This window comes from Lepus europaeus, chromosome 3, assembly GCF_033115175.1.
Source record: "Lepus europaeus isolate LE1 chromosome 3, mLepTim1.pri, whole genome shotgun sequence".
Lineage (NCBI taxonomy): Eukaryota > Metazoa > Chordata > Mammalia > Lagomorpha > Leporidae > Lepus > Lepus europaeus.
This window is the reverse complement of record NC_084829.1, coordinates 72,707,810-72,721,215: the sequence shown is the minus strand read 5'-3', so window position 1 is coordinate 72,721,215 and position 13,406 is coordinate 72,707,810. Positions and strand designations below refer to the sequence as shown.

General features: G+C 38.5%; 1 protein-coding gene across 6 annotated transcripts in view; it reads left to right on the top strand.

The window, feature by feature from the left end:
- FILIP1 (filamin A interacting protein 1) overlaps positions 1-13,406 on the top strand; it is a 315,951-nt gene that overhangs the window by 104,384 nt on the left and 198,161 nt on the right. The window contains exon 1 of one of the 6 annotated variants that reach the window (XM_062186375.1): positions 1,364-1,823. The exons of the other annotated variants lie outside the window; for them this stretch is intronic. The gene's annotated coding sequence lies outside the window, so the exon portion shown is untranslated. Of the gene's footprint in view, positions 1-1,363; positions 1,824-13,406 lie in introns of those variants that run through there. 6 annotated transcript variants of the gene reach the window in all.

Sequence of the window (13,406 nt, the reverse complement as noted above, 5' to 3'; positions counted from 1 at the left end):
CACTTTCCACCCTCTCAGAACCCATTTTTAGGCACTCTGAATAGATTAAACTTCTAAAAGACCCATTAGTGTTCTAGAAAAGTCAGTTCATTTCATATGAAAATTCTTTCATCTTAATAGAAGTCTCTCCTTCCTTCTCTCCCATCAAGGTTGGCTCATATCCAAAAAGACTGAGCCCAACAAATGCAATTTGACGTGGAGATCATAGTAAATAAAGGATGCATGCTGTCAGCATGCTGACTGGGATGGGAAGAACTGAGATGTTTTCTAATGGGCTGAGGTGTAGGAATCAGCTAACTTTAAGGGGGAGGGTCATTTCTTTAGAAACAGGAGACACACACACCTATGTAAATTGAAAAGCTTTTTCAGAGAGACATTACAGTTACTTAGCACATAAGCTACTTATTGCAAGTATGCAACTCTTAAAATATTAAAATTCATGGTTTTCTATATCTTCAGGGTCCATATTCAGTTTGTAGGTAAAGAAGAGTGTATCTTTAAGCTGATAAATTAATCTCAGGAAGGGGGTCAATCTTTGTAATAGTGTTGGTGAGTTTTTTGTTAAGGGCAGTATTATGGCATGCCTACCAATAATGTCTGTGTTTCTTTTTCTCTCTCCATTCCTACTTAACCTGTGGCTGAAAGGGTTGCTGTCAGTTCCCCTTACTGTTAATTTCATTTATGTAATTAGTAACAGTCTCAGGAACTAAACACATATTTTAATATTTTTAATATATTTTTATATGTTTTTGGGGATGGAAGGGTTAATGACGAGGCGTGCCCATCAACAAACAGAGGTGTCTCAAGTCTTAGTTTCCTTGGAGTATTCACTATGTGTTACCTTGAATGAATGAGCTGAAGTGAGAATGCTAAGATTTTCCTTCTTAACCTTACACCTTTCAAAATATGAGACATTCTTTTGTGGTAGTCTTATTTTCATAATACTCAGGTATCTAGGTGATCAAGTCAGATATGATGGGGTGACTTAGCTATAAAAGTAATCCCCTCATGTCAAAGACTGCTTGGAAATGATCTCCTACTGTGCATTTTCTCAACAGTTGCAATAGGCTTTTAAAAGCATTTTAAAATTTCAGAATACTTATCTGAGAGCCTAATTGAGAAAAATATTGCAATGGTAAATTGCTCTGCTGAAGACAACTGCTGCTCTGTTTCTTTTCAGATTTTAAAACCCAAGTCCCAAATCACGGTCTGTAGTTACGAGCTTCCAACAGTAATTACCGCTGTGAAATGAGCAGAAGTCCTTAAAAGGGTCTGCTGGTTTCCCTGCAATCTTTCAGAGGGTGAGCAGCGCTGTATCCACTGATAACCCAGCTGCCTAGGAACTGAGTAAAGCCGGCTCCAAACTTCTCAGCTGTTGACAGGCTTGACTTGCTGAGAACACTGGTTAAATATAGCACGCGCGAGCTCAGCTTCTCAACAAAGTCATTGCTCTGACAGTGTTGTGAAGGGAGCAGAAGAGGAGAAACCTAATCTCAGAACTCAACAACACCTAGCAACAGTTGAAAAAACTTTTAAACAAAAGCCTGGGTGGGAGATACACGACAACTTCCAATTTCTGCTACCCGGGCTTTCAGGAGGAGAAGCAGTGTTCCCCCTGTTTCTACCCGGTTTCCTGCATGACTTCAGCTATTGGCTGGTCCTAGGAAAGAGAGTGGGAAAAGCTTTTTCCTCTGTATTCTTTTGGGCTGGATAGTTTTCCAGGATTCGAGTCTGCCTTGGGCTGTGGGACAAGCCACAGGGTTCTTCAAAGGATAAACTACCTTCACAACGGACATACCCTTGGTTAAACGAGCTGCCGTCAGGTAAGACCAACATAAATAGCAACTCACTCTCTTAAGAAATTTCTGTTTCCAGAGGAAGAGCATTCTCTCTGATTCTGTTTTGTCTGTTTCCTTTGATTCTTCCTGTTCTACTGTGGCATAACATGATTAGGAACTATTATAATCATTCTGAATTAGTAACAAAATCAGAAACATCTCTTCATTCTCAGAATTGTAATGATCCCCTTTAACCATAAAGATTTTTTTGATATTTTAATAGCTGTCTGCCAAGATATTTCTGCCAAGTTATCACCCTGGCAGGTAACAGAAATATGACAAAGGACAGCTTTACAGCTCCTGCCACAATTAGGAAGGTTCAGCAAAGGGAAGAATATGGCCCCTCGAAGCAAAATGACTTTCATTTATTAAAACTAGCTAAGCGGTTTGTGTGGCAAATGAGAGGGAAGTCCCACACGGTGTTTGTCTTGCTGTACTTTTACTGCTTTACGTGTCTCCTTTTGCCTGATTCTCTGATTACACTGGTACACCTTGTGCTGGTTGTGACCTCATCACACTAGTCACCCCAAATGCTTCTGACTAGACACAAAATATGACTGGTATTAAATCACCACTGTTACAGTTATTGAATATAACATTTAGGAAAAATGTTATTTATGTGTTTTAAAAAATAGAGTAATTACTTGTATATAGATGTAAGATTCCATTTTTTAAAAAGTTAAACATGATTTATTGGAAAAAAAATCTTTCCTGAAGTTGCTTGTTATGTGTGCATGAGTGTGTTTACTAGAGCTTGGAGGAAGTGCTCTTTTCAGCCGATGGGCTATTATTCCCCCTTCCAGGAGTTGTCATGTATTTTATCAGAATGGCTAAGATCTGACAATCTATCGCTGTGTATTGGTGGGTTGGCTAGTATTGATACCTGATAGTCTGTGGTTGGGCTGGATTTGCAAAAATGTTATTCCTTTAAAGGGACATGATACTTTGAGTGAATGCTCTAGTCTCGGGAAAATATCAACGAAGATACAGAATTACATTTTAAAAGGAATTATTTGAGTCTGTTTTTGTCAACATAATTTATCCAAGACCAGTAATAAACAAATTGTTGACAAATTATAATGTATCATCCTTTTCAGTCAATGTTCCTATTTTAAGAAGTCAATTAAAACTCATGTATCATACATTTGCAAAAATGAAAAAGTATATACATTTTGCTATGTATTCTGTTTCATGATTCTGATTTCTTGATTAGTTTATAAAGCAAATAAAGCTGATTAGTTTAACAGGTAAAGAAATGCACGCAAATAATAATGCAAAATGTACTTTTGTAACCTTAGTATCAGAGAATGAGGTTCCTGGTACTTTACTGGAGATGAAACATCTTTGTCTTGAAAGAGTTTTGAGAATTCAGATCTAACTGCTTTACATTTTTCTTGTTTTTATCCTAGGAAGGGTCACATTGTTGGCTTGCAAATGCATGTGTAAGGCCAAAATCTACCATTAGTTCTAGGCATGTAATTTCTCTTGGAATCAGTGGGACAGTGTACAGATAACTGAGTACAGCATTTGGCCCTGAGTGAAAGCCATGTTTGCTGATGAAGTGAATTTCTGCGTGTCATTAATTGTCTTCATGGTTGTAAGCTTACTCTTGGAGAATGGAGAATAGCTACAAGCCACAAGCTTTCCTCCACTGGATGAGCGATCAAGCCCTCCATGATTAAGCAAATCTGTTGTCCTGTTCACTTGAGTTCACATTTCTGTGTCATTTTGGGGCTGTCCCTTTCCCCCATCATAAATTTGTTAGATTCCATTGCCGTGTCTCCCACCACACCAAGACCTGTTCTCTTCAGCTGTGGGTGTGCATTATCATAATGCTGCTCCTTTACAAAACCCCTCATTGCCATCTAAATCAGCTTGCCTATGACTATGAGATTACTTTTCCTAAAGCATTGCTATACTTGTCTATCTACTCTTCCGTTATCTAGTGGGACTGTTAGTTGCTGCCAGACACCAAGGCTGGGCATTTTGAAAACCATCCATCATCTGGCACCTACTTAATTTTTCCAGCCTCACTCCCACTACTCAACAAGAAGGTCCTTCTGCTTCAGGTATTTCAGATTATGGGCCATTCTCCAAAAACATTCATAGTGAACCTTTCAATCTCCCATCTTTGCCCATGTTATTTCCCCTGTGTGCAACACAGGGGAAACAGGCGCTATCTGTGCCGGTAGAACCAGATAGAGCTATGTCTTCCACTTTCACAGTAATTTTGTGGACCACATATTTTAGAAGTGGTTCTCTCTGAGTTTATATAGTTTGGAGTTCTGGTAAAACTAGGGTGCTTTGGAGGAGTTTTCTCCATTAAATTTGGAATGAGTATGAAGTATTTCAGGTGCAAGGCATCTAAACATCACTTTCAGAACTTCTCAGTACCCTGCACATTGTGGATGTTCTATTAATATTTGTGGCTCTGTATTCCTGATGATTATTATATGAAAAATGAAGAATAAATATAAAATCAAGAAAAGCAATTATAATTATGGTTAATAGTTTTATCTTAAAAATTTCTCAAAGTCTGTGCAGAAAGATTTCAAGTAGCTGTAATTACACTCATATACCTGGTAGTGGAGATGATGTTGCAACTCTAAAGAATGAAACCGAAAAGATTTATAAAAACATGTGTTTGTGTGTGTGTATGTATTATACCTCCTGTGTATGCACCAGATTTAAATGTGCACCTTGATGTCTAAATAGTAAAACTCTTACTTTTGCCATCATTTGGTGCCAGATTCTATTCATAGTTACATTTGGTTAAAGTTATTTAAATTCTTTTTAAAATTATTATTATTTGAAAGGGAGAGCGAGAGCGAGAGCGAGCGAGAGGGAAACATCACATCTGCTTCATTTCCCATATGCCTGCCATGGCTGAAGCTGGGACAGGCTGAAACCAGAAACTCAATCTGGGTTTCCCACCTGGGTGGCAAAGACATAACCACTTGAATCATCACCTGTTGCTTCCTAGAATGTATATTAGCAGGAAGCTGGAATCAGGAGTGGAACCAGAACTTGAACCCAGGCACTCGGTTAGGATGCAGGTGTCCCAAATGGCATCTTAACTGCTATGCCTAACACCTGCCCTTCAAATAATCTAAATTAGGGATCATGATGTTTGTGAGTCATGGATTTGAATCTGGCCTTGCACATTAAAACATTTAAATATGTTATGATTCTTTTTCTATTTTTCTCTAGATACTTAACAGATAATTTTCAGTATTATCTTTAATCTCTTATGAAATCTGTAGCTTTACTGTGTGTGATATAGCATGAACCAAGTTTTTGAGCAGCTTGTTTACCAAAAGAGAAATATTCTGTTTATATTTTAAGATAGTCAAAGATGTTAAATTTACTTTTTTGAAAAATATTTATTTATTAATTTGAAAGGCAAAATTACAGAGAGAGAGAGAGAGAGGGAGAGAGAGAGAGATTTCATCTACTGTTCACTCTCTAAATGGCTGCAGCAGCCAGAGCTGGGTCGGGCTGAAACCAGGAGCCTATAACTCCATCTAGATCTGCCTTGGTAGCAGGGGCCCAAGCACTTGGGCCATCTTCTGCTGCTTTCCTGGTGTCCTAACAGGGCTGGATCAGAAGTGGTGCATCCAGGACTCAAATCAGTGCCCATATGAGATACAAGCCTCGCAGGTAGTGTGCCACAATGTTGGCCCCAACTTACTCTTTTAAAAAGTTGTTCAGCAATAGTCCCTATGGAATTTTTTTCCAATGAAATTTTTGGAATATTTTATCTATTCACTAAACAATTATTTCCCTGTGGTTGTAATACTACCTTATTTTTTTAATTGAAACTTTAGGATTTACACATTGTAAATAATACTAAATGTATTTTATTTTGCTGGCAGATGAGAGTTTCTTCATAAGGCTACCTGAAGATGTTAGACTTTAGTCAGTCTGTCTAACGTTTTCATTTGTTTGATTTTATTTCTTTAAGCATGTGGGTTTTATAAAGGCAACAGTATATGAAGTGAGGGGTCAAGCTTTGATTGAGATAGAATTCAATAGAAAGCATTAAGAGAAAAAAGATTTGTAACAACTTGTTAGAAAAATGACATGTGAGCCAGCGCCGTGGCTCACTAGGCTAATCCTCCACCTGCGGCACTGGCACACTGGGTTCTAGTCCCGGTCGGGGAGCCGGATTCTGTCCCAGTTGCCCCTCTTCCAGGCCAGCTCTCTGCTGTGGCCCAAGTGCTTGGGCCCTGCACCCCATGGGAGACCAGGAGAAACACCTGGCTCCTGCCTTCGGATCAGCGCGGTGTGCCAGCCCCAGCGTGCCGGCCGTGGTGGCCATTGGAGGGTGAACCAATGGCAAAAGGAAGATCTTTCTCTCTCTCTCTCTCACTGTCCACTCTGTCTGTCAAAAAGAAAAAAAGAAAAAAAAAAAAAGAAAAATGACATGTGAAAGTATGCAACATATATTTATATAGACATTACTTTAAATATCCATAGATAGTAGTAGAATAAAAGATGGCTTAATAAAAATGCATTCATTTTCTTGAATCTGAGTTGAAGATATAATAACAAGGATCTGTTCATGGACAAGGAGTCAGAAAAGGCTAGTAGCATGGGCGAGCCAGATGGTCTGGATTCTGATTTCAGCTCATTGTGACCTTGGGTTAATTACTCTCTGTGCTTCAATTTCCTCATCTGTAAAATGAGAATAATTTGATGGGGTACATCAAACTGTGGAAAATACAATTAAAAGATAAGTTTATTTTGGTACAAAAATTCTTGAAGTGCATGCATATTAGGAGGGTCTTCAAAAAGTTCATGGAAAAAGTGAAAAAGCTATATGTGGATTTCAAAAGTTTTTGGCTCCAAAATAATATTTTCAACTTCATTTTTTATGAAGTTTTTAAAGCCCCTCATAGTTCTCCACAGAGTTGTTTTGAAGACTAGATGACTTAAGGCAATTTACAGTTCTCTAGTAGAGTCTAATGTACATTTACACTACTATTGTTTCACCCCATAAGTGAATTTGTTTAATCTTTGGTGCTCACAGAATTCTTGCATACAGGTGGACTCATACAGGTGTGAACTCAAATTCATAGATCACAGGGAAAGCACTGTTTAAATTTGGAAATTTGGAAACCTGTTTGGGACATATTTTGTTGCTGGATTCTGTAAGCAGTCACACTGAACAGCTGCCTGTAATATAATGTGGAATTTATGTTTCTTTTTTAAAAAGATTTATTTGTTTATTTGAAAGGCAGAGTTACAGAGAGAGAAGGATGGCCACAACAGCCAGAAATGGACAAGGCTGAAGCCAGGAACCAGGAGCCAGAAGCTTTATCTGGGCCTCCCATATGGGTGCAGGGGCCCAAGTACTTGGGTCATCTTCTACTGCTTTCTCAGGCATATCAGCAGGGAGATGGATCAGAAGTGGAACAGCCGGGACATGATCCAGTGCCCATATGGGATCCTGATGCTGCTGAGGGAAGCTTAAACTCACTGTGCTGCAGCGCCGGCCCTGAAATTTGTTTCAAACCATCCTTTATCACCGAGTAGTTTACTGTCTTATAGAAGCATTGCTAAAAAGGCAAAGAAATCGCCTACAGCATAGACTGTTCTATGGTTTCTATATTTGTAGTTGGAGATAAAGTGTGTTTGTACATAGTGCCTGGGTGTCTCTTTCACAGCCAACTATACCAGATAATGCAGACCAACGAAGAGTTCCTCTTCCATGGAGGGGCGTGATATTAAATTTATCATTCTTCTTTTCTGAACTTAGATGATTTGTTTTGTTTAACTAACCTAGTAACAGATAAAAATGAAAAGACCAAAAAAGGTCATCTCATGCTAACTTCAACCTTACCAAATAGAAATGAATTCTTGCTATTCATTGCTGTTAATCCTATTCATTCTTTTTAGACATGACAAGAAAAGCATATTCCAAGACAAACAGAAGAAGTATTATATCATAAAAATGTGTGTGTATATTCTGAGGTGCTTAATAGTCTCTATACTTAACAAAAAATACATGAATCACCCTTAAAGCAGAAAAGTTTCTTAGTAGCTCTAGTGGCAAGAAACCCTAAGCAGGATAATTAGGTTTAGAGCTGTTAATTTTACTTATTTTTTCTTGTTTTGAAGGGATGAGTCTATAAAATATAAGGCAAATTAAGTCTTACAATTGTCCTTCTTTGATGAAACCTAGAGGTAGGGTGAAGGAAGGAAGGATAGGAGGAAGGAAAAGAAGAAAAGGAAAATAAAAAAGAAGGAAAGAACTTTTCTTGATTTTGCGAATGCATTATAGAGATTCTAGGCCAAAAAAATTAAGGAACTTCAGGAAAATATATTGGACTATGTTCTTCTTTTCCCTTACATGATCACTCCTACTCTAGCTAATAAGAGAAATAAAAAGGATGCAGGTAGGTTACAGCTTTTTCTGCAGTAGTAGCTGAGGATGTTTAATTTCAAAAGCCAAGCAGCCTGTTGCAGAAGAACTTAGACTAAGGAAAGTCAAACATGAATTGAGCAGCTTTAGCTGGCTCTTGACCAGCTGATTGCAGAAACTGAGAAACTCCCAGCAGAGAAATGAAGTCACATAACGTTGCCCTGTACCCCTCACGCCTCTCTGTCCCTGAGAGCTTTGTTTAAGCCACAGCAACGCTGTTATGTCAAAGGAAGGTTTGTGTTGCTTAGCCTTTTTGGGAAGTGGTGTCAACATGTGTAATACTGGGTGATTTATGTGTTTCTGAGGCCTGTGAAAAATGAACAAAAAGGAATTTTGAAAGCTAATGCAGCGTTTGTCTCAAGTGATCTGACTCTAAGTGAACACTTAAGGTTTAAGGATTTTTCTAGTTTTAGTTCCTTGGTTAAATGCTATCAACCTTCAACTACCTCCTTCCCCTAAACATAGATAAGACTGATGATCATTACTTCATTGGCTGAGGACTTCCGTGTCTGCATTTGAAAATAGTATTTTTTTTTTTTTTGCTTTTGTAGTGATTGTAATTTCAATCCTCCCCAGTTACTTTGAAGAAACAAATTGTCAGCTGCTGTCTTTGTTAGGAAAGGGTGTAAGAAAGCCATGAAATGAACATTATCAGAGTTGGCCAAAAGCATTCCTTAAAAAATAATTTGCTAAAAATTTAAGACCAAAATATGATTTGATTGAAAACAGTAGACTGCTGACATCACCAACATAATCAAGTTACTGCCAACTTGCCTTGTTTATCTAAATGATCTTTGTAAAAATAAGGTTTTCCCAGATACACACACATGAGTCATCGGCAATACAGGAATAAGAATAAATGGACTTTCTTTTTCCTTAATATACTTATATCTTAAGTAACTCATTTTAGAGCTTGCTTCTTTGAGGTACCACAGCACAACAGGAAAGGAAGAGGTATTGCTGAGTTCATAATGCTATTTCAGTGTGGCAGCCTAAGTACTTGAGGAAATGACACCCTAGGCCTGTATGTTGAGCCTTGCAGTTACTGTGACGACAACACACACTAATGGAAAACAAAGGTGGTCTGCTTACCAGGGTGAGCCAGGAAGAGTTTTGCCAGCTCAGTTTTTTCCTAATTATTCTATAAGTCTTGAAATGTGACACTGAAGGTATTCAAGGCTCTTTGTGTTTCATTAACTGTTGAGTAAGTGACACATGCTTGAAGAGGAGCCTGGTATTTGGATCAGGGAGTGGCCTTGCATATAGGCTTAACTTTCACATGCTCTCTGATTTAGACACCACCAAACCAAATGCTTTGGTCACAGCCTGTTGTTTGTTCTGGTCTTTAAGGAAGTCAGCTGCATTGGTGGAGTTCACTCCTCAGAGGCCTCTCAAATTGAGTAAGACATTCCCACCTTCCACATTCTGCTCATTCCATACATCATTGCCCAGCATACCAGGTGTTCTGACCAATGACCAGGATACCTAAACCCAACTGGTATAATGATATACAATATAATGATAATAGCCACATATGATACATATTATCTATTTGATGCTTGAATATATATAAAGATATGTAGTATCCAATATATATGTAATTTACTTATATTGTGTATAAAATGATAATAATAATAGCATATACTCAAGATTACTGAGCCATTGTGTCAAGCACTTTACATGTATGATTTTATTTGCTTATAATAATGATACTTTTTTTGCCCCTACTTAATAGATTAGGAAAATAATGTTTTCTAAATGTCAAGTAACTTGCCCAGTGGTAGATTTGAAATTCAAACTCAGGCAGTTTGATCTTGTTTGACCCACATTTTCTTTTCCCTTTTTTTTTTTTTAAAGATTTATTTTTATTTATTTGAAAGATAAAGTTACAGAGAGAGGTAGAGCCAGAGAGAGAGAGAGAGAGAGAGAGAGAGAGAGAGAGGTCTTCCATTTCTATCTGCTGGTTGACTCCCCAGATGACTACAATGGCCAGAGCTGAGCTGATCCGAAGCTAGGAGCCAGGAACTTCTTCCAGGTCCCCCAAATGGGTGCTGGGCCCCAAGGATTTGGGCCATTTTCCACTACTTTCTTAGGCTATAGTAGAGAGCTGGATCGAAAGTAGAGCAGCCAGGACTTGAACTGGCACCCACGTGGGATGCTGGCGCTGCAGGCTGGGGCTTTAATAGGCTGAGCCACAGTGCTGGCCCCAACTCATATTTTCAACCACTTTTCTGCTGTACACATGATTGTTGGAGGAACACCTTCACCAAGATGACTGTGGGATGGTTTAATGAAAGGCACAGAATGTGACAGTGCAGGTGGTCAGCTGCCACTATAGTTTGAAAAGATTCATCGTGGCTCACTTGGTTAATCCTCTGCCTGCGGCTCCTGCATCCCATATGGGCGCCTGATTCTAGTCCTGGTTGTTCCTCTTCCAGTCCAGCTCTCTGCTGTGGCCCGGGAAGGCAGTGGAGAATGGCCCAAGTGCTTGGGCTCCTGCACCCACATGTGAGACCAGGAAGAAGCATCTGGCTCCTGGCTTCGGATCACTGCAGCGCTGACCATGGCGGCCATTTGTGGAGTGAACCAATGGAAGGAAGACCTTAAAAAAAAAGATTCACTAACAGTAAAGGTTAAAGAGATTGGGGTCAAACAGACAAAGTGGAACCAGAAACTTCAGTGGCCAGTGGGGTTGGGCAACCCAGAAAGAGCCCTGGGGCTCTGAAATGCAGAAGTAATTCTTGCTGCCACTGATGTTGTAATATAGCTCTCCATTTCTACCCTGCTGAGTTGATTCCATGGGGCTGGATTCCATGGAGGGTTTGATTTTATAATAGATTATGACTACTGTTGCAGCCACATTCTTTGGTACCATTTGAGGTTTCTGTCTGTTGCCCCTACTGACAACACAGAACCACACCTTCCATTGTAAAATTCAATATTTTCTAATGGTCTCTAGTTTGGTCATAAAAAGACAGTTTGTGAAATGAGCTTCAGAGGGAACCCTACAAAATAATTTATTTGAGTTGCTGGCATCAATATTCTTTCAAGAAGCCATGTCTCTCTCTCTGTGTGTGTGTGTGTGTGTGACTATTTGTCAGAAGAGGCACTGAGGAAGGGGACAGAAATCTGTTCCATTTATGAAGGTACCTCAAAAGTTTCTAGAAAATGAAATTAAAAGATTAGCTTACTTTGGTGCAAAAATCTGAAATCTATGCATATTAAAGATCTTCATAAACTTTCTTGAAAATACCCAATATGAAAGAGTCATACATGAATTTTGTAACTTTTTTTGCACCAAAATAAACTAATTCCATTTTTCCATGAACTCTTTGAATTACTTTCATAATAGCTTCTTATTGGCTTCCATTAACTTTGTTGAAGTAATGAGTTGTCAATCTGGCAGCATGATGTTCCATGAAAATAAAACAAAAGCAAAGTAGAACAAAACAAAGCAAGAGGGCTTGCTATAGTTTAAGGAAAATTATCTGATACTTTCCAGCCAGACATTTGCTATGGCAAAGCTGTGACGTAAGACATTTTTTTTAATCTTTATCTTTTTAAACCAAGAGTACCTGAATGATGCTAAATGTCTCACTGCTTGGAAATAATTAGAATTTCTGAGTTCCCTTTTGCATGCCTGGCATTTAGCTTTTGAATTGTCTATAGTAAAAAGAGAACAACTATAATAAAATATTTGTGGAGCAGATAATGCTTTACTTTTTCTGATGCCAGTGGCCATAAATACTCTACTTTTACAGAGAAAGTAAATGTTTCATATGGCATGAATACATATAAAAGAATGAATCTCTAAGAAATTCTCTAAGTTGAAAACAGTGTCTTGTTGTAACTGTAATAATATACCCTAATCTCCTTTTGACCCCCAAACACACACATAAATACATGCACACACACATACAAGGCACATAGACACAGGCACACGTTTATTATTGGTTAAGGGGCAACTTATCTGACTGGTTAAGCATCTTCCTGAAGCAAATATACCATTTGATCTGTGCTACAGACCTATTTAAACAATGGAGGAAAAAATGATAAAGGCAGAGATATATCACGTTTCATCAAGGTCTTCAGTTTCATTGACATGATTTCTCCTGATTTACTTGCAATAACCTCAGAATTTTGTTTTTTTTCTCTATCTTTATGTAAAAAGGTCCAATGGTTTCAAAGGAAGAAAAGAATCAGTATTGTTGCATTTGGAGACAAAGGGCTCGGCTCATTGGCTCCTGGAAGTTCTTTTATTTTTTTTTCTCATTCAATTCTAAATTTCTCTTGGCAACAAAACTGAGCAGTAATTTCTGCATTAGTCTTTGGCTAATGCCTTTTAAATGGAAGATATTAACAATTTATCATATTCAAGAGTTATCTAAGACTTCTGTGATAGTTCCTGATTCTGTTGGCACTTGTGTACCTTGTCTATGAGCAAGAATAGAGGGCTCTGATTCTCATACTGTCAGTAATTATGTAGCTTTGTTCCTAGAGCCTTCCATACCCAGCAGGAAACCAAAGACAGTGGGAACCTCTAGTTCTTGAGCTCACATGGAACTATTAGATGGTCTAGTCTTGTGGTTGTCAGCACTCCTAGTGCATCAGTTCCTGGAGCTGCTTTAAAAATGCAGATGCCTGAGCTATGCCCCAAAAGGATCTAATTCAAGTAGGCCTGAGAGAATGCCCAAGTGTTGTCCTATTTGGAAGCTTTCATGTGATTATAATTTATATCCAGGGTTGAGATCCCGTTATCGACTAGTACCTCAAAGAAAAGTCACTGAGCATCTGTGGCAAAGTCCTCTTCAGGTAGAGTTGGGTCTGAAACTGAGCTCACCCAACTTTGTAGTGACATACCTTGCAGTGGTTGTGTTACTATTTCAAGTGAATTGCCAGCAGTTTTGCTTTTAATATCTTGACCAAAGATCCTTGACTGATTCCTGGGTTCATTTCTATGAATGAAATCCAGTTCCATGCAAGAGGCATGTAGTTGGAGCCAAAAGTAGATCAAGGACCAGAACTTAAGTCCCCTGAGTCCCAGTCTATTTTTCTCTATCACAAAATCATAATAATTAACCAAGTATCTAATATTTAATGAGTGCTTTCCATATAATAAGCAATAGCAACCGCATGAGGCA